This window comes from Triturus cristatus, chromosome 3_1 (genome assembly GCF_964204655.1).
Source record: "Triturus cristatus chromosome 3_1, aTriCri1.1, whole genome shotgun sequence".
Lineage (NCBI taxonomy): Eukaryota > Metazoa > Chordata > Amphibia > Caudata > Salamandridae > Triturus > Triturus cristatus.
Window position 1 is genome coordinate 520,340,242 of NC_140583.1, and position 18,898 is coordinate 520,359,139.

General features: G+C 46.6%; 1 protein-coding gene across 3 annotated transcripts in view; it reads left to right on the forward strand.

The window, feature by feature from the left end:
• FANCI (FA complementation group I) overlaps positions 1-18,898 on the forward strand; it is a 556,119-nt gene that overhangs the window by 333,266 nt on the left and 203,955 nt on the right. The gene's annotated exons all lie outside the window — the stretch shown is intronic.

Here is an 18,898-nt window from a genome sequence, read left to right on the forward strand (position 1 = left end):
ATAAAATGATAGAAATATGCAAAATCAGCACTGCCTATTTAGGCATTCTTGTGACATCATGAACCAGGAGATTGAAGGCCAAGTAGTTTGTACAAGTTGCCAGAACCCGGTAGTGGCAAAATAGGACCATTTTACATGTACGTCAATTATTTATTTTTATGCTGTAGTCTTATTTAGGGCAGGTATCCTCAGAAATGTGTTTTCCCCAAACTGAGTGGTTTATTGAAATCACTGTGTGAAGTATGGATTTAAAAGGTTTGGTTGTCCCTAGTAAAAAGAAAATAAATCTTGGCAATGTGCAGCGAACCATGGGCACTGCTTTGAATATTAGAATGTTCCTGTTTTGCTTATGTTTCACGAATAGAATATTGATTGTTCGTTATACACTCTTGCTCCATCAAGGCAAGGCATCTTTCCATATCCCATTCAGAGGTGCTTGGCATTCTTGAAGTTCTTGTGGTAAGAACCTTAGTTGCTTATATTTTTGCAGCTAATTGTTCTATGCATGTAGTAATGAGCAAGAGCGATAACAGACACCCTTGTCTTATACCTTGTTTAGTTTCTATGCACGAGATGAATTCTGGTTAACTAAATCTACATCGGGTCAGCATAACATTCCATAACGGTGCTGATAAATCCGGGGAAAAGCCAGATTTGTCCACAACCTTCCATAGGTAAGTCCAATGAACAAATTTGTGGGAAACAGTTGTAACACTACGGTCTAAACCACAAGTGTTCCGACTCTGCAAGCCTTAACCACGCATATGCTTGGTTAACGCATATGCGTGGTCAAGCTGCGGAACAGACTGATGGAAGCAGAAAGCAGGGAGAGGTGAGGTAAGTGGGGCTGGGTCGGGGTACTTTTGTGGGCTGGTGAAGTCGTGGTTGTTTTGTGGGCTGGGGGATAGGTCGGGATGTTTTGTGGGCTGAGGGGGTAGGTCGGGATGTTTTGTGGGCTGAGGGGGTAGGTCGGGAATCTTGTGTGGGCTGCATTGGACGGAAGCAGGGAGAGATCCACGGTGAGGTAAGTGGGGCTGGGGGAGGTGGGTCAGGGTACTTTTGTGGGCTGGGGGGTCGAAGGTAGTTTTGTGGGCTTGGGGTTGGGTCGGGGTAGTTTTCTGGGCTGGGGGTGGGTCGGGGGTAGTTTTCTGGGCTGGGAGGTTCGGGGCAAGTCTTCTGGGTTGGGGGTAGTGTTCAGGCCTGTAGGGGGTTTGGGGCTAGTTTTAAGGGGTGGGGCTAGCTTTCAGCGCTGGGGGATCAGGGGTAGTTTTCAGGGCTGGGGGGGTCAGGGGTAGTTTTCAGGGCTGGAGGGGTTGGGGTAGTTTTTAGGGTGGGAGAGTGTTGGGGTAGTTTTTTTAATTAGGGGTTAGGGTATTAGGCCTCAGGGTAGGGGAGGGGAATGGGTAGGTGGGGTCGTTTTTAAGGCATAGGGGAGGGTGGGACAGTTTGTAGGGCTGGGCTGGGTCAGGTTAAGGGACAGGGTTTTAGGCATCAGGGCATGGTAAGGGCCCAGCGTGGGGTTTGGGAGGGGGTAGGGGTATTTGCACCTCAGGATGGGAGGGAGATAGGGGCGAGTTTGTACCTGAGGGCAGTGGGGAGGGGGGTGGCGACCTTAGCCATGCATGTCCCTTTACCATACATGCCATTACCACAAAAATATGTGGTAAAGGCATGTGTGGTAAAGAAATGCGCGGGTAAGATTCGGTCGTTAGTCAGACTGCATTGTTTAGGCATGCGAGGTTGGGGAAATCGTGGTTGCATTACACAACCCCAATTTGAAGGTCTTGACTGCATCTACCAGGTGAATCACGAGGGGTAGATTGTTCATCTTCGTCAAGCCACTGAGTCTCTGTGGAAAAAACCCTTTTTAGTGTCAATTGATGTATCCTTGTACTCAGTCGTAATGCTAATATTCTTGTAAAGAGTATCAGATGGGTATTACCATCAGTTATATTAGCCACCAGCTATATTAAAGACCCTCTATTCTGATGGATACATCTAACAGCAGATTTCTGAACTTTTGAAAAACCCTATGCACCAGATTGTAAGGAAGGAAAAGAAAGCATATTTATAAATCGCACATATACCGAATGGCGTCAAGGTGGAAACTTTTCATAGTAGTGCCTTTGCATGCCACTGGGTGGAGCTGTGTGAATCCTTTTAGGCTTCGTTTCACCCCAGAAGTCATGGAAAGGAACTGCATTTTAGTGACACCTCTGCGTGCTGACATCAGTTCCTTTCTTTCCTCGCCTTTGAATGTGGACCCAGAGCTCCACTGCCACTTTCGGGGGACTTTTGATGACTCCCAAAATGCAATCCAGTGAGCAAGGGAACCTACAGGCTTCAGACCATACCGTAACTGCAGAACACAGATGTTGGTCACAGACCTGCATGAGGTGTGTCTTTAGTGTTTCTGCTTGGGGCATAATGTAAATGAGTTCTCCCTCATGTATCCAAAGGCGTTCCTGTACTGTGAAGCTGTATATAGCCAAACAGAGGAAGACCTCAGAGGCCTTGCGTAAGTTCCACTCTTGCTCCACGTTGAGGGTGTGGACCCGCCCGCTTCGTCTAGAAGTACTCTGGTAAGTTGAAGTCCAAGAGAAAGCGAAGTATACTCAACCCTATCCTGTCACTCTCTAAAGTAATATTGGAGGCATAAAGATACCAATCGATATCCCTCTTGATTTCCGATTGAGGAGCCGATCCTGCAGTTGATCCAAAAGTCCCTTTAATTCCCCTGGCTATTGGTGACACCGCAGCAGGTTGAGACCTTTAAGGAGGCCTTGCTGCAGATCTTTGGAACTCTTGTGCTCCCTCTGGTATAGCCTTCAGGCCCCAAGGATCTGCAAGTGCCCATAGTTGGGTTACTACATGCGGATTCATGTTCAGCACTGTCTGAAACCCTTGGACTCATCACTGGTTCAGTACAGGCTCTGTGCTGACCTTTACCCCGGCTCTGAGAACCCTGTCATTCCCTTCTTCTTCGATGCTGTTGCCGAACGGTCGTCCGCTTGACTGTGACTGAAGTCTCGCTCTGAATCCACTAGAGTGCACCTGGTCCCCATACAAACTGAGTCTGATTCTATGATTCTAGTATTGTGGATGCACCTTCTGGGGCTCCATTGTCTTTTTGGCACTGACCAGAGCTTGCCACCACCCAGAGATGACAATGGAGATTGGTGGGGAGGTTCCACCTCTCCCAGTCCCCCATTTTAATGATGACAGTCTTTACATAAATGCATATGAGGCCATTTTAATGGTGACAGTCTTTACATAGATGCATATGACACCATTGGGTTTGATACTTCTCCTGATTCTGGATTTCGCTTCTTAGGCCCCCTACTGAAGAAAGTGCTTCCTTTGTTGTGGTAATTGAATGAGGGGCTGAGATCCTGGACCTTCAAGTGCTGTTAGTTCAAGTCAAGTGAAACCCGGTCCAGGCTCATCTGAGCCCTTGCATCGGTTCAATTAAGCTCTTACTGACATCTTAATGGGCACTTGGTCCAAGTTTTGTTCTTTCCTGCACTTTAGTAGGCAGGTGGTAGGACGCCATAGACCAGTTACTGGTGACCATGATTTCTGTACAAAGCATCCTACTCAAGAGAGTCAGCTGGTCGAGGCTTCCACCAGCAAGATGAACCCAAATTCATTCCTTCAGATCCACCACCTGCTCCCTTCTTTCCTCTACCCCACCTCCACTTGATGGAGACAAAGAGGATTGCAGCATTTTGAAAACAAATGTTCTCTTCAGCTAGCCCAGCATTGAGGTCTGTAAGTGCTGTGTATTTATTGGGCCGATATGTGTACGCACCTGGGCCATGACCAGTGAGATCTTGCTGGTAGTCCTTGAAGTACTTAGGACCTCTTGACTCAGACTATTTAGGATAGTGAAGATGCAAACAAATAGGTCATCTGTGCTGGGCTTGATACTACTGATGTCATTTGTGATGGCCTTGATTCTACTGATTGTCAGGGGTGAGCAGTTGGCCATTGCCTTGAGAGATATATATATATATCTCATCATCGTTCCATAAGTGTCCGTGACTTTAGGACACACTCACCATCAGTAAACATCCGTTTATCTGGCAGCAGCGCAGTTTAGCAAGTTCACAGTCTCCATGTTATTCTGCCTTACTCGTTTCAGATTGCAAATAAATCCTTGATCACAGGCATGGGCGGCAGCACAATCAATGGAAAAAGACTCACAATGACATCACCAGTATCTTTTATTGCCCACAGGCGAGGGCCTTGCATGATATTGAAAATAGCATTATGGGATCGGTAGATCTGGAATAGGCCAGGGGAGTGTGGTACCTGGAACTTCTGGGCATGAGCATCTCTCCCCTGATCAGGTTGCCACTCCAGTATGATCTTGTGTGGCAGTGTAGGGTTTTGCACCCGAACTTGCGCAATGTACAGCTCTACGTGTGGAGATTGAGAGGCAGCAGTTAATTGCATTTGATCTACTACTGAGGTTGTGGATGTCATCCATGCTGCCAGATGCCCATCTGCGAATTCCACTTACACTGGGTGCAGGGGCACATTTGTGGCCTGATGGGGATTCCACAAGACATACCTTTTACAAATCAAACTGTTGGCTGTTTTATTGTGTTTTTTTGTCTTTGGTTCACCAAAGCCTTGCAGTGGGCACTTTTAAGGAAATGCCTTTTTTTTGCATGATCACCTCCAAAGGTTCGGACTGATGCTGCTGATTTTTCAACACAGCGTACACTAAGCCCTGCCAAACAGGCCCCAGTGCCAGTGCTCATACCCTTGAAATATGCATGTCTGAATGGCTCACCCACAATTGGCATAAGAGAACTTGCTAATAAGTCCCTAGTATATGGCACCAGGGGTACCCAGAGTCTGTAAGCTAAAGTGTCCCTCGTGGACTGTAACACTTACTGTACCACCATGAGTGTGACAAATCAAAGCAAGACTCCCAGCCTGTCATTACTGTCTGGCAGAGCAGTTTTCGAACTGCTAACTCGACTTTGCCTTGTAGACGAATGACAAAGTCCAGACCCCTAACTTTTTAGGTCGAGCATTCAAAACCTCTTGTATATATATACTTATATGTGTATGTACTTTTTGGGCTCTGCAGACCAGCCATAGGATTTGTCTGCTTCCGCTTAGGGACTTTTTTTTCTGTTCAACTGCTTCTATTTAACTGTTTTGATAGAAAACGAACAGCAGAGGTCAGTAAAATTCCAGAATTGCTTTCTGCTGAGGGACTCTTTTTTTAATTTTTCTGGCAACTACCTCTATTTAACTTTCCTGATAGAAAACGACCATCAGAAGTCAGTAAAATACCAGAATCGCTGTAGCATTCTCTAGATTCCAGTCCATAGAAATTGTCTTCCACGAGCATCCGTAGACAATAATAATTTTTTTCAAATCTTTTATTTTCAGTGATAGAACCACTGAAGGCCCTGATTTTATATTAAAAACCAATCTTTGGATTATACCATTTCCCGCTGAAAGGCGATATTTCACTCCATGTGTTCTGATACCTGGTGTCGCGCAGTTTGGTGCTTACTTTCCCTCCATGTTTAAGAACAGTAGATGTTTCAGCACCCAGACTAATGTGCTGCATAGCTAAATACATATAAGGTCGCAAAGGCGAGACCGATTGCATTGCAAATGCTTGTTATTATAAATGTCACCCCTAACGCGGGCCTAACAAGGCATAAGGCAGGGTGTTATATATTAAAAAGTGGGACATATCTTTTTACATGTCTTATCAGTAAAAACCCCAAACTGGTGTTTTGCTTTAGGAAGGCTAGTAGCCCTATTGGCGAGTACAGGGTTGCATGCTGTCAACTCTGCTTTGTTGACCCCTGAATGGGAGTTGCTAGAGTTGGTACTTAAAGGTATTGAATTGTTTGTTACGCTAAACCCGACTTGATGCCCAAGTCGAATTTAATGTAACTTTTAAGTAAATAGCAACTTTAGAAAGTTGTCATTCTGTTGCTCAAGTTTTCCTGTGACGGTTTGCAGTTGCTGACCACGACAAAACCTGCTGCCGTCCTGGAAGCGAGGTGTGAATGACTCTCAGGAAGGAACACAAAGAGCTTGTAAGGAAATGCCTCTTTTTGTACGGTCACCCCCAAGTTTTTTGACTGATGCTGCTTGTTTCTTTTACTCTGAGAGTGCACTAAGGCCTGCTAACCAACCTCAGTGCCAGTGCCCTGACCCTAAAGGTTTATGTCAAAGTGGCAATACCCAATTGGAAATGACTAACCTACCTGTAAGACCTGAGTAAATGGTAACTTGCTGCCCAGGGCATGTAAGTTACAGGAGTACCCCAGGGCTGGCAGCACTGATTGTACCACTCTGAAGGACCCCCAAGTAAAACAAGTCCGCCAAAGCAGACTGGTAGAGCCGTCATGCAGTGGTAGCCCGTCTTTGCCATTGCAAGCGATGGCAAAGCCACCACTTCCGATGGACATGTGTGTAAGTCACCCCTCTGGCAAGCCTACCGAGCTGTAAAGGCAGGATGCAACATATGGCACAGGCAGGACATGTACTTTACATGTCCTGACAGTAAAACATGCGAAACTACAGTTTTACTGTGGAAAGACTTGGTCGCCCTATTGGCGGGTGCAGGGTTAAACACTGACCCCTCAGCTGTTCTTACTCTGAAGTGGTGCAACTAAAGTGGACACTCAAAACTATCAAACAACTCGTTACATTAAGCCCGACTTGTATCTCAAGTCTAAATTAATGTAACTTGTTGCAGTGTGTAGCTTTTGCAAAGCTGTCACTTTGTTCCCTTTAAAACATTTGTGCCTTCCCCGACACACATGGAGCCTACTCCACGAGACCGCCTTCTCCTGTGATGGAGAGATGTGCTAATGACTCTCAGGAAGGAGAACAATGAGGGATTGTAGGCCAGCGAGGTGCCACATCTCTCCTGCAGGAAACCACTCAGGTGTTAGACCCAAAAGGCAGGCTACATGAGTGTAGAAGCCGCCTTTGAAGAGCAGATGTGGGACGCCAGTGGGGAGGCTGTCCCATTGTGGAGATAGACAGGCTGGGAAGGGGAGCAGAGAGGGGAAATCAGTTGCCAAATTGTTTTCCCCAAGAGTGTGTAGCCTTGAGGTAGCCACACACCCGGGGTTGGCTAGAGATGTCTGTAGTCCAGGAGAGGGATCTCACTATCTTGGTAGTGGGCAGAATGGTGCACCCAGATGCCCTACTCCACAGGAAGTGGTCACTAGGTTGAAGGGAACCTGGTAGCCCATTGGCTACCAACTGCATCCTGTCCTGACGGGCACTTTCTGGGCACAATGATGGCACCCAGACCTCAGATCTCTACTGCCATGGAAGAAGGACCGCTCTGCTACATCAAGGAACCAGCAAAGACAGGCTGCACTGGCAAGGACTGCGCCTGCTGGCTAGCGGAGAGTGGGACTGTGTCTGCTGTTTCCTGCTCAAGGGGAAGTTTTCTCCAGAGCCAAGCCAAGAGAACTCCAACGGCTAACTGACTGGCCTCCTGTCCACAGCATAAGGACACAACGTCTGAAGAAGCCTGCTGGGGCAAGTTGTTATCCTGAAGTCTTCAAGTTGCTACCACCCCTGCAGTGCAGCACTGAGGCCCATGATCTGATGCACAGAGTTGCACCCCAGTTTGCTAAACCTGGGGGGGGGGGGGGGGGGGGTGTTGGAGAGTTGCTGGGACCCTCAGATGGTGAGTTATCGACCCAGAAAGTGTTGGCCTGCGACCACAACTGACTGGTAGACCAGTAGCGAATGGACTTTGACCAGACTAGCGAGGACTTTGTGGGACATCAACCCTGCAAACAGGACCCCCTCACAATCTTCGGGGACTGAGGAATCCCTACAGGAAGACCCCATCGACAGCGCTGCATCCACAGCATCCTTGGAGCATATTCAGCATTGTTCATCCCTTGCATCGGAAGCACTCCATAGGAATCCATTGTAACACGGATAATGTGCCAGGAACTGTTGGATGACTGCTCCCCTTGTGAAAGTAACTGTTCCTTGAGGACCTTGCCGATCCACCTGACTAGCTCCCTGCTGGAGTTGGTTGCTCCAAGTACTTCTAACCCACCTCATTGAAACTTACCTACGTTTTCTTTAAAAACGTTTCTAATTGTCCCATTCGTTGACTTTCCCACGACTTGTTCTCGGTTGGGTGAAATTGCACTGATTAGTTATGTCTTGTAAAATCTATGTCTCCGGAACCCTCCAGTGGATCTTTTTCGTTGTAGTGTCTAAATTCTTATAAAAAATACTGGCTATTTATATAAATTAGTGTCGGATTTCTTGAGTACTGTGTTGATCTCTTCTTCAATTGTTTTGTTGCTGTTTAAATACTTAACACATGTTCCTCTTGGTAAGCCTTGCTTCTCAGCGCCACAGCTACCCAGGAGTTAGCTGAGGATTTGGCAGACAAGCCCCAAGGGTTCTAAAGGAGTTGGTAAGTTTATTGCACGGTGAGGTTGCACAACAACACCATATAATACACCCTATTTCTTCACAGAGGTGTTACCTCTCGCTGGCAGGAAGTCCAAATGGGGTTTGAGCCCTAAAGGTGAGCTTCAAAGCCGCCTATGAAGGGCAAATGGTGGACACACACAAGAGTGGCTGCTGTTCTGTTCTGCCAGACAGGTTAGCTTTGGGGACAGAGACAGAAAACAGTTGCCAAACCAGTTTTTCCATGGGAGTGTAGCCCTTAGGCAGCTGCCCCTCTAGGGTGTGCTATCGAGCTCCACACACCGAGAAAAGGGTTCTGCCATCTTGGGAGTGGGCAGAATATTGCATCCTGGGACAGTTGGACTCCATACTTGATATGAGGTTGTCATCAGGCTGGAGGGACTTGATAGCCCATTGGCTATTATCCACCGCACCTCAAGGGCACGTTCTTGGCATAAACGTTGTAAGGCTGGCACCCAGAACTCAGATCACATCTAGACTGGCGACGGGGCCGAAGAAGGACTGCCCTGCTTTTTCCTGGACCCTGCAAAGAGAGGCTTCACCAAAGACTGGTCTGCACCTGCTGATCCGTGGACTAGCAAAGAGAGGACTGTGCCTGTGGTGGCCTGCTCAGGAAAAAGTTGTGACAGAGCCCCACACAGAAGAAGTGACTTAAAGAGTTAATTGGCTGACTTCCTGTTGCAGCTACAGGGCCACAAAGTATAGAATGCCTGTGCTGGTTAGATGGAAGCCAAGATTGCTTGACTGCCGAAGTGCAGCCTGGTAGACAAAGTCTAGATGCTCAAAAGTTGCACCAGAGTCTGCTGGACCCGGAAGAGTCGTCGAAGTGCAGTTTGATGGCCCAAAATGGACACCAGCCTCAGTTCAAATGAACCGCTGGTTTTGCTGTAACCGGCGACCAGTAGACCAGCGACAACTGGTTTTTGACTGGACTTCACCCGGACTTCGAGGGACATCAACCCTAGATGGCCAAAGTCCCCACACTGTGTTCTTAGACCGAGGAGTGGCCCCAGGAAGATCCCCATCACCGGATCAGCATCTTCTAGCATCGTGTATCCCTTGCATTAGGACCTCTCCATTTGTATATAAGGCGGTTCACGCATAGAGTCTGGATCTCGACTGGAGATAGCGTTGGCTGCAAGGTAACTGACCTGCTAAGCCTCACTGACCCCTGTGACTAGCTTCCTGCCAAAATAATTGCCCAAGTGGGTCAGAGTAGTCAGACACAACTTTACAAAAGTTTTCAAAAGATTTCCAAGTGATGTCTAACCACTGTAGTTGCCAATGCTTGTTTGCAATCTGAATGAAAATCAGTGATTGTTTATTTGCTTAGTAATTTATATCTCTGGACATCTCCTGTGGATTTTGTTTGTTTTGGTGTCTAACAACTCATAAAAATAAGAGCCATTTTTATAAATTAGTGTCTGATTTTCTTTGTGTTGTGTTTGCTGGACCACCAGTCCTTACTTAAATCATCTGTCGTGATGCAGTTCATTAAAGGTTTAACACACTTGTTACCTCCCAAGATATTGATGTTGTCACAGCGGTTGCGTAACTGGGTCTCAACATTTCTCTTGTATACTCCCTTTTAGTGTTGCGTCTTCTGACATTAAAGACTGCCTCACTCATTGTGATCACTTCAGCTCCTTGTATGAGTTAACTTCAGGCTGTTTCAGTACAACCATACTACACCACCTTTTTCTGGTCAAACTGGTGCTGAGGACTCTGCGACATTCTTGCAGAAAGTTCTGAGCCCTTTAAACGCTGGACAAACCATGACTCATCCAGGGTTCTTTGCCTCGCTAACCCTTTGGGGCTTTATTGGTTGGGCCTCTTGAGAGCTTTACAGGTACATGCATCAAAGGTTTTTGCGATTGCAAATGGTGCGATTCGCAAAACCCGGCCGTTTGTGATCACAAAATGGCCTTTTGCGATGCATGAAAGTGTTTGGGAAGCGCAATTTAAGAATTCGCAGTTTTTTGCGAGTTTCTAAATTGCGATTGCATTTAAGCAATTTGCGATTCCTTAAAAGCAATGTCAGTAGTACTTTGAAATAGCGATTGCGCTATTTAGGACCGCAAATTACAGAGAAATCAAACTGGTCTGAAATTTGCAAAAACTTTGAAAAATGTACTAAAATGCATTTTTCAAAGTTTCATGTTACACACACACGCCCTTGGAGCATGTGGATGCGCAACATGGGAGCACATCACAATTTCAGGGGTGCAACAGGGTGTCCTTTTAACACCTTTGCTCCCTTGAAATTGCATGCGCAATTTGCGAGTACATATCGGTGCTCTCAAATTGCGCATGCAATTTCCCATTCATTCCTATGTGCCTGTAGGCCCATAAGAATGAATGGGAAGCCATTCCTTAATAGCGACTCGCAATTTGCGAGTCGCAATTAAGGAATGTTTAGAAATCGCTATTTTAATAGCGATTTCTACATGCATATGCTTTTGAGAGTCCCTAATTGCGATTCCTTAATTAAGAACTCGCAAAAGCATTTCTTGATGCATGTGCCCCAACATCTTCTATATCTATTGTACTGAACACCATTAGTTGGACAATCAGCTTTTTGTTGACTTCTCTTGGATAAATAAAGGAAGGGATTTGCAGAAAGGACTTGTTCGAGGAGGATAGTCTTTGCTTTAAGATCTGCTAAAAAGCAGCGTTCAAGAGGATTGACAGCCCATCCCACCAGGTCTAAGGCTGCCACCATTGCATTGACACATGGAGTGCCTGTCCTCAACATCTTTCAGATTCCAACGTGGGTGTCGGTGCACACTTACGCGTAGCACAACTGCCTTGACAAACAGGTTAAAAGGAAATGGCATTTCTTCTGTTTGGTCCCACAAGATGTTCTGGTCTGAGTCCACTCCACAGACCCTCCACCTTGGGAGGTACTGCTTTGGTAACTTTCCAACCGAAGCACAAGTTACTTACCTTTGGTAACGCTCTTTCTGATAGAGACTTCTAACAGCAGATTCCTCTCCTTCGAATATTCCACTGGTGTCAGACTGGAACCGGAAACTCTGTGCGTGCCGGTAAGTGGCATCGATCAGGTCTACGTCATCAACATTGGAATTTACGTGTGTGATGGCTATATAGGTGCCAATCAAATACGCTTACATCCGTTCCTTTCTTTTTGACCATCTTTTTTTACTTTCTGTCAACGCTTGTTGAGCAATCTTGCGCCCAGTGTGCAGGGGAAGGTTTCCCCTAACAAACCCACAGATTTTAAGCCTTGTGTGGAATTTCAGTCAGATTGCTGTTTTTGATCCCCTGTTGGTTTGTTTGGAGTTGGGCCACAACTCCAGGGCCTGTGCTGACTTTCATTCAATGCACCTGAAGGAGATCCAGGAGCAAGCCCTGAAGCTCCTAGTAGTGTGGCACAAGAAAGCACTGTGTCATTCCTGGTCCTGATCCAGAGGAAGATCTAAGGTCCGGTCAGGGTGTCAGTCTTGCATTCAGTCATCTTCGAAGTCCAAGTCTTCAAAGTCCGGTAAGTTAAGGAAGCAGAAGTCTTCGTCTAAGTGTATTTTTCATTCTTCCCTTCAATCTTGTGCTTCTTGGCCCCACTCCTGCACTCCACTCGCGGAGCTGGATCCATTCTGCACCTACCCGACTTTCCGACTACCCGACCAACCTGTGCCTAACTTAAGGAGTTTTATATGGCCATACACTCTAGTTTTGACTTGTAGGAGGAGGTGGGATTTGCTAGTGTACTGGACACATCACCAGATGCAGGTCTGGTCTCATCTCCAGGACCTACCACAGCGGAAGGCGCATCCTTTGCTACAGTGATTTTGAGGGCCCCGTAGGTCCTTGACCTGCAGCTTCCCTCCATCCAGGTTAAGACCAACATCTTAATAGAGATGCTTCAGACAGGGCTACCCCTTCAGATTTCTGCTTTTCCCCACCTAAGTCCTCACAGACACTTTTCTGGAGACCTGGTCCAAGCCTTCAGAGGTGTTCCAGTGCTCAGGATGACTACCCGTTGCACTCCTGATGACCCAGCTTTCCTCAACCTGCACCTGATGCCACAGAGCCTGGTGGTGCAGGCCTCGACAACCAAACTTCATCCCTGCGCTACCCACACCACTCCTCCCAGAGAGGTTATGCCCTTCAAGTTGTGGGAACCCATCCATCTTCCTGCTCTGTCAGAAGGTGCAGGATGTGTTTGTCAAAGGATCCATGGAGAGGATGCCAATGTCAGAAGTAGGGAGTGGTTGTTATCCCTGTTACGTATTTGGGCTGATTAAAGATGGAGGCCTCCGCCCCATACTAGATCTGTACCTCCTCAACACCTTCCTGAAGAAAGAGAAATTCAAGATGCTCACTTTGGCTCAAGTCTTGTATGCCTTTGACCCTGGTGACTGGATGGTAGCGTTGGCCTTGCAGGAAACTTATTTTCACATTCCCGTCCTGCAAGCCCACTGGTGTTAACTGCGGTTCACAGTATGCCACAAGCATTTTCAGTTCGCTTTGCTCCCCTTTAGGACTCTGGTCTCCTGCAGAATCTCAGATTCGTATCAATATTCTGGAGCTGAGAGTGATCTGCATGACATTTAAAGCCTTCTTTTCATCCATCAAAGGGAGGCTGGTTCAGGTGTTAAATGAACAACACCACTGAGGTATGCAATAAACAGGGTGGGGTGGGGTCGTGGACCCTGTGCCAGGAGGCTCTGCGCCTCTGGACTTGGCTGGATTGCCGAGACATTTTGCTCATGTTACAGCACCTAGCAGTCTTCTTGAACGCCAGGGCGGACAAACTCAGACACCGATGCATTGCGGATCACGAATGGCAACTACACCAGGACGTGGTGAGAGATCTCTTCAAAGAACGGGGAGAACCTTGGTTTGATCTGTTCGCCACCGTTGAACGTGCAATGTCATAACATCTGTTTATTAGAGTTTCCAAAGCAACTCTCGTTCGGAGATGCTTTTCATTTAGAGTGGAACTCTGAATTCCTGTAAGCCTTTCCACTGAAACCACTCCTTCCCCTAGTTCTCAAGAATATCAGGACCGACTGGGCCCTAGTCATCCTAGTGGCTCTGGATTTGGCACGGATAGTATGGTTACCGAATTCCTGAGCATCGGTCCTCCTGTCAGGCTGCCCCTTTGAGAGAACCTCCTGTCGCAGCAGCAGGGCACTGTCTTGCACCCAAACCTGCACATGCTCCACCTTTATGCATGGAGATTGAGCGGCAGTGGTTGAGGGTTTTCGATCTTCCTTATGAGGTCTGTGATGCTATCCTGGCAGCCTGGCACTCCTCCACCAAAATGGTATACTTCTGCTGTTGGGATACGTTTGTGGCCTGGTGCGCCTTACGTTATGTGAACCCCCTTTCTGCAGCAGTGTCCGAAGTGTTGCTCTTCGTTTTATCTTTAGCATGGCAAGGCCTTGCCTTGGGCATTGTTGAAAGTTACGTGTCAACTATTTTGGCTTTCCTGCGGTTGTTGGACCAACCTTTCCTGGTCAAGTCATCTGTTGTGACTCGTTCCTAAAAGGTTTACAGCACTTGTTTCCTCCTACCCCATTTGTGATGCCCCAATGGGAACTCAGTCTGGTCCTCACATTTCTGATGTTTTTTTTCTGTTCGAGCCACTATACAGCTGTCCTCTGCCCCTCTTGACTCTCAAAACGATCCTCTTAGTGGCCATTACTTCGGCCAGGAGGGTCAGTGAGCTTCAAACTCTGTCTGTCCACCCTCCTACACAAGCCTTTTTCCTGACAAACTTGTCCTTTGGACGTTTGCCTCCTTCCTGCTGAAGGTTGTCACCCCTTTGTCAGCCAGAGAATCACTCTGCCTACCCTTTTCACCCTGCCTCATCCCTCCAAGGAAGAGGAGAGATTCCATTACTAGAGCTCTTTCGTTTTACATTGATTGCACCAAGGCCCATGGGGTAGACAATCAGCTCATCATTGTGTTCACAGGAACGAAAAAAGGCAAGGCTGTGCAGAAACAGACCATCTTGATGGATTGTACTCTGCAATAAAATCTGTTACACACTAGTTCAAATGCAGCCTCTCGAGGGCTTGCTGGCCCATTCATGCAGGGCCAAGGCCACTACTACTGTGTTGGAACGCTGGACGTCTGTCCTGGACATATTTCAAGCCTCTTCAGTAACGTGGGAGTCTCTCCATACGTTCACGAACCACTACTGCTTGGACAGTAAGATGCATCGAAATGGCCGTTTTGCCCATATGGTCCTCCAGGACTTCTTGGTTTGAGCCGTTCGCAGTCCTATCTTCTGTGAGTTATTTTTTGGGTATCTATTTTAAGGTGAGCAATCTGCGGTTAGAAGTCTCGATCAGAAGAACAAGTTACTTGTGTTTGGTAACACTTTTTCTCGTAGAGACTCTATCTAACTCTAACCACAGATTCCTCACCAATCCCATTACCCCCCGCCCTCCGCTCTGCAAACTGACCTTTTCATCCAAAAGATCCAGTTAGCCTCTGCACCCTGGTAAATACAGAAATATTGGTTTTTACGTGGCTCTGGTTTTTGGTGCTGAAATAGTCCCAAATAACTAATGTCAGCGTGCCAGGATGTCACCTATATGGGCACCGCGTCGTCACTTCCGATGCAGTCCAATCTAGAGCCGAACTACGACATCTCACGGCACGCAAAGGTACTGTTCCTAGAGTTACTGAAGTTAAATAACTTGTTCCTTAAAATCTTTATAATGGATGCTTTGATCCCCCCTCCTTTAACTGCCTCTGGAATTCTAAACTGGTGTGCAAGTTATTGCACCTGGTGGGATTTTAGAAGTTTGCTAGTCTTTCTCCTAGCTTACGTTCTTTTTTAAAAACAATCATGTTTGTTTAAATACTTTCCTTGGCCCCAGTACCTGAGCTCTGTAGGTTCTAGAGCACACATCCTCCAACTTGTGATGGTTACTTTTAACTGGAGATTCCTCACTTTCTGAATCTCCTCAGGAGCCAGACTGATAGATTCCAGAAACTCTTTGCATCAGGACCTGCATACTTGCTGGAAAGAGGTGCTGTAGGCCCCCTGCTCTGAGGCCTGATGACACCGAGCCCTCTATAGGACCCACCCCTGCCCCATGCATCTTAGACTAAGCAAAAGGCCGTAACCATCTCTCCTTCTTGGGAATCTAAAGAGCTTCACCCATCTGTCCGGTAGATCAGTTCAGCTTTGAAATCTTCAAATGCAGTGTCATTTGTCAAGGTACACACTTTGTTGATGGGAGTTTTCCTAGTGAAGGAAGAGTTCCAAGAGGCCTAAAAATAACCGATGGGCAATGATTGTTTGGTTAGAAGGCAGATTCGTCTTAGTCAGGTTACTGCTTGTGTCCTGGGGTTCCAGTGGTCTAAAAATCTACTCAACAGTATAGGCACTCCAGAAAGCACAGCTATCTGTTTACCCATCAGCACCAACATGTGTTGCCCCTTCAGCAGTAGCTGGCTTTTTGTCATATCAGTGGAGTTGGAAGAGAAGGGTAAGCAGGCATAGCTCCTCAACATTCCCATTGCCTGTAGCAAAAAACCTCTCTGAACACTTGAGGACTCTGACCCATGACTCTGGTTAAGGAAGGTATATCATCTTTTTTTTAAAGGATGTTAAAGATAACTTTGGGCACTGGATTTTGCAAATTTAGAGCCAAGGTTATTCTATACCTTTCCACCCTCGAACTTCCCCTTCTCCCTCACACAAATATGTTGATTGTGGAGATATTGTTCACTTTTAAAGAGAGGGGCCTTAAAGCGTGTTCCTCTATTTTAGAAGGCTGATCTGTGTTATTCCAGTTTCTTCATGATTCTGCGTGTCAAGGACTCCCTCTCCTATATCCGCACATGGAATCTTTCAAGCACAATCATTGGTTTACACAAGCTGGGTTTCTCTTTGAAAGAGCAGTAGTCACATCTCATTTGGGAAGGCAAACACTGCTATGAACTGTTTTCTGATTCCACTCTGCTAAAAGCTACTTTATATTTATTGAGTGGTTCTTAGTGAGTTCTTTGGTAAAGCATTCTTGTTTGTGCATTGACCAGGGACAGCCAACGGTCTTAAGTATAGCTGTTCTGCAATTCCTTTTGGTGTGTGTCTGGCATATCTGTTACTCGCCTGCTCGACAGATGCTTTGGATGTGGTTCTTTTAAGAACTCGGCAGGTGAACCCGCCTATTAGAAGAATGTTACTGGCACTGGAACTAGCATCTTGAGCATCAGGTGGCTAAAGTCAGGCCGCTGTTGGTGGGGATGCCTGTGCATCTGACGTCATATTGGTTAACTTTCAACTATCTGTGGGAATTAGAATGCCCTGTGTAATCCAGGCTGGCAACTCGAGTATATTTCACGTGTAGGATGGCAATTTCTAAATTTAACGTTTTAAGATTTTTTTACCAGGATCTGGTGAAAGTTGTAAACGTGGCACAGTGTAGCCGTTATCCAGTTTGTTGTTGTATCTCTCTGATAAGTTGTCACATAGTTAAATGTGTTATAATTGTATACATTGAGATTTGTAGACCTTTTAACCGAAATGCTATAGCCAGCTTCCAAGCGATACATTAGAACATTTACAGCTAATGACAACATAAAGATGAGTCCATGGTAAATGACGGATGCATACGACTTGTGATATTTATTTAGAACGTCTGTTTACAGAGCTTTGCTTATTGATACTGGAAACATGTTCACATACATACAAAAATCTTAGAAGTGCACTTGGCAGCTTATCTCAACCCCTTCCCTTGATCTAGACATCAAATCTAAACATTACTCAGTGTGTGGTTATTCTGACTCGCAAAGGGCACACCTCCTCCATCCCATGACAGATCACAGCAGTTGTAGTGTAATTTCTGATGAACATTTTTGTGCTAGTATGGTGGATGAACCTTTGTCAGGAATTAATGTTAGGTGGGCTTAGCTCAACATGTTTTTCTTGCCTAGAAACAAACTCTCGAAGCAGAGGCTTGCTTCTCAGAAAGAAGAAAACTGTGGCTCTGACGCAGAGGGGGTTCCTCTCTGCTTGCATGGGGCTACTAGTGATTTTACCTGCCATGGCTGCCAAGTCTTGCATGGCAACCGATGCAAGGAAAATCTGCATTGGGATGATTACCCTGATAGGGTGGCCCTTCCGAGGCATCAAAGGGGGCAGCCCTGTGGCAAATGGGCCATTGATTGACCCACTAGTACTCACTAGGGGGTAACTGTTCCTGAAAAGAGAGAAAAAGAAGAAAGGCAACCTGTTATGGTTGAAAAGGCATCGAAGTGGTCTCTCAGAAGGTGGTTGGGTTTTTGTTGAAGGGAGGGGAATCTCTCCTTTTGAGTATAGTGCCCCCACACACCCTTGCGAGTGCCATGCTTCATCATCGGGTGTTGCTTCTCGTGGGGGTAGCGCTGCTGTCCTCCACGGGCCCCGCGAGAGGGCTCTTTATCGGAGATTTGTATGGGAACGCCGCAGTTGTGCATGTGGGTGTGTGGGCCTAAAAAGAGTGGGTGAGTGGATTAAAAATTACCCTTGCGGTACCCAGAACCACATTTTATTCAGGGGTCCGGAAGATAATGTATAAAAACAAGGGATAGGGAGGACCTCCTATAAACAGATGTGTCGGAGGGACGAGTGTCTTCCTGGTGCTCTCAATATCCGTGTAAGTGTGTGTAAGGTGAAGTGTTAGGTCAACATGTTTCACGCTACGAAGTGGTCCCTAATGGATCCAGGGGAGCTTCGTCAGGGCCATGAGCTGAAAAAAATATATATATATATTTCCAAAAGAAAGTGAAATTAGGAATTGGGGAAAAGGCACCCTGTATTCCTAATATACCTATATTCAGGTGATAATGCGTCTTAGCGCTATTGGGAATGCCTGGATCGAGTTCCTTCGCCAAACCTCTCTATGCAGAATGGATGGCCTCGCCGGAGCTCACCGTGGTAACGAGGAAGAGTCTAGTTACTCTCCCCTGTGGTGGCCAAATACCTGCCTTGTTTTTATACATTATCTTCTGGACCCCTGAATAAAATTTGGTTGTGGGTACAAGGGTAATTTTTAATCCACTCACCCACTCTTTTTAGGCTCACACACCCACATGCACAACTGCGGCGTCTCCATAAAAGATCTCCGATAAAGAGCCCTCTTGCGGGGCCCGTGGAGGACAGCAGCGCCACCCCCACAAGGAGCAACGCCCGATGATGAAGCATGACACTCGCAAGGGTGTGTGAGGGCACTATACTCAAAAGGAGAGATTCCCCTCCCTTCAACTAAAACCCAACCGCCTTCTGAGAGACCACTTTGATACCTTTTCATTCATAATAGGTTGCCTTTCTTCTTTTTCTCTCTTTTCAGGAACAGTTACCCCCTAGTGAGTACTATGTCAGTTCTTGGGAGCATTGGTACTGGACCTCACTTTTTCAATAGCTCCCCATCCCTCCCTCTATACATTGTGTTATTGATTGACCCACCCC